Source organism: Schistocerca nitens, chromosome 4, assembly GCF_023898315.1.
Source record: "Schistocerca nitens isolate TAMUIC-IGC-003100 chromosome 4, iqSchNite1.1, whole genome shotgun sequence".
In the NCBI taxonomy this organism is placed as follows: Eukaryota; Metazoa; Arthropoda; class Insecta; order Orthoptera; family Acrididae; genus Schistocerca; species Schistocerca nitens.
Window position 1 is genome coordinate 944,018,017 of NC_064617.1, and position 2,590 is coordinate 944,020,606.

General features: G+C 53.0%; 1 pseudogene; it reads right to left on the reverse strand.

Annotated features, from left to right (window-relative positions):
- Nucleotides 1-965: 965 nt before the first annotated feature.
- Nucleotides 966-1,083, reverse strand: LOC126254842 (5S ribosomal RNA; annotated as a pseudogene).
- Between the last annotated feature and the right edge of the window lie 1,507 nt (nucleotides 1,084-2,590).

Here is a 2,590-nt window from a genome sequence, read left to right on the forward strand (position 1 = left end):
CGTTTTGCCATTCGTGCACCGAGGTTCGTCGTTGAGTACACCATCGCAGGCGCTCCTGTCTGTGATGCAGCGTCGAGGGTAACGGCAGCCATGGACTTCGAGCTGATCGTCCATGCTGCTGCAAACGTCGTCGAACTGTTCGTGCAGATGGTTGTTGTCTTGCAAACGTCCCCATCTGTTGACTCAGGGATCGAGACGTGGCTGCACGATCCGTTACAGCCATGCGGATAAGATACCTGTCGACTGTTAGTGATACGAGGCCGTTGGGATCCAGCACGGCGTTCCGTATTACCCTCCTGAACCCACCGATTCCATATTCTGCTAACAGTCATTGGATCTCGGCCAACGCGAGCAGCTATGTCGCGATACGATAAACCGCAATCGCGATAGGCTACAATTCGACCTTTATCAAAGTCGGAAATGTGATGGTACGCATTTCTCCTCCTTAAGCGAGGCATCACAATAACGTTTAACCAGGCAATGTCGGTCAACTGCTGCTTGTGTATGAGAAATCGGTTGGAAACTTTCCTCATGTCAGCACGTTGTAGGTGTCACCACCCGCGCCAACCTTGTGTGAATGCTCTGAAAAGCTAATCATTTGCATATCACAGCATCTTCTTCCTGTCGGTCAAATTTCGCGTCTGTAGCATTTCATCTTAGTGGTGTAGCAATTTTAATGACCAGTAGTGCATTACAATACCGAAAAGACGTCAGCCTCCAGCAGCAGTGCGTTTGGTGCATGTAGCTGCTGCCTACACAAAACGCACTCCGTCTTCAGGCCACAAGTGGCCCATCGGGACCATCCGACCGCCATATCATCCTCAGGTGAGAATACGGATAGGAGGGGCGTGTGGTCAGCACACCGCTCTGCAGGTCGTTACGATGGTTTTCTGTGACCGCAGCCGCTACTATTCGGTCGAATAGCTCCTCAATTGGCATCACGAGGCTGAGTGCACCCCGAAAAACGGCAACAGCGCATGGCGACCCGGATGGTCACCCATCCAAGTGCCGGCCACACCCGACAGCGCTTAACTTCGGTGATCTGACGGGAACCGGTGTATCCACTGCGTGAAGGCCGTTGCCTGCAGCCTACATAGCTCATTCATACTCTACAACGTATCTCTTGCTGCTGTCTCGGTTCTGAATTGTAGAATCTAGGAGTTGTTCAAGCATTGGTTGGTCACAGTCAGTGTGCTCCCTGCCGCCGTTGGATAAGCAGCTGCAGCAGCAAGTCATATACTCCTAGCTCACTCATTTGTTACATAGTTTAATTCTTAATTTCTTTGCGTGTTTTTGGTACTTGCATTGTTTAATTCATTAATTTCGGGCCTATTATAGTATTTGAGACTTGTAGCATCGCGTTTTAATACCTGAATAGTGTAAAATCGCGTAGTCTCCTTCCGCCGCCGAGCAGTGTGCGCAAGTAGCAGCATTACTGCATTTACTAGGCAATCTTGTATTTTAATAACCGTTTAAATTTTGTGTCGATTTGTTTGCGCTCTCTGTAGATTGGTTCGGACGTTCTTCGCACAACAGTTTTTAGCATGGATAGGGACTGCAACTGCTGTGTTCGGATGCAGGCTGAGTTGGCATCCCTTCGCTCCCAGCTTCAGGCAGTGTTGGCTTCGGTCACACAGCTTGAGGCTGTTGCCAATGGGCATCACTGTGGGGGTCCGGATGGGGGTTTGTCGTGGACGGCCAGCTCGTCCCACGCATCCCCCGATAGGACTACGACTGTGGTTGCCCGGGATACTGCTCGCATTGAGGCTGATCCCTCACCTGTGGTAGAGTGGGAGGTCGTCTCAAGGTGTGGCAGGGGGCGAAAGACATTCCGGAGGGCTGAACGTAAGGCCTCTCCAGTTTGTCTGACGAACCGGTTTCAGGCTCTGTCTCAGGCTGATACTGACCTTCGGCCTGACATGGCTGCTTGTCCTGTTCCAGAGGTTGCCCCTCAGTCTGCAAGATCCGGGCGGTCGCAGAGGGTGGGCTTACTGATAGTTGGGAGCTCCAACGTCAGGCGCGTAATGGGGCCCCTTAGGGATATGGCAGCGAGAGAGGGGAAGAAAACCAATGTGCACTCCGTGTGCATACCGGGGGGAGTCATTCCAGATGTGGAAAGGGTCCTTCCGGATGCCATGAAGGGTACAGGGTGCACCCATCTGCAGGTGGTCGCTCATGTCGGCACCAATGATGTGTGTCGCTATGGATCGGAGGAAATCCTCTCTGGCTTCCGGCGGCTATCTGATTTGGTGAAGACTGCCAGTCTCGCTAGCGGGATGAAAGCAGAGCTCACCATCTGCAGCATCATCGACAGGACTGACTGCGGACCTTTGCTACAGAGCCGAGTGGAGGGTCTGAATCAGAGGCTGAGACGGTTCTGCGATCGTGTGGGCTGCAGATTCCTCGACTTGCGCCATAGGGTGGTGGGGTTTCGGGTTCCGCTGGATAGGTCAGAAGTCCACTACACGCAACAAGCGGCTACACGGGTAGCAGGGGTTGTGTGGCGTGGGCTGGACGGATTTTTAGGTAAGATGGCCTTGGGCAAGTACAGAAAGGGCAACAGCCTCAACGGGTGCGGGGCAAAGTCAGG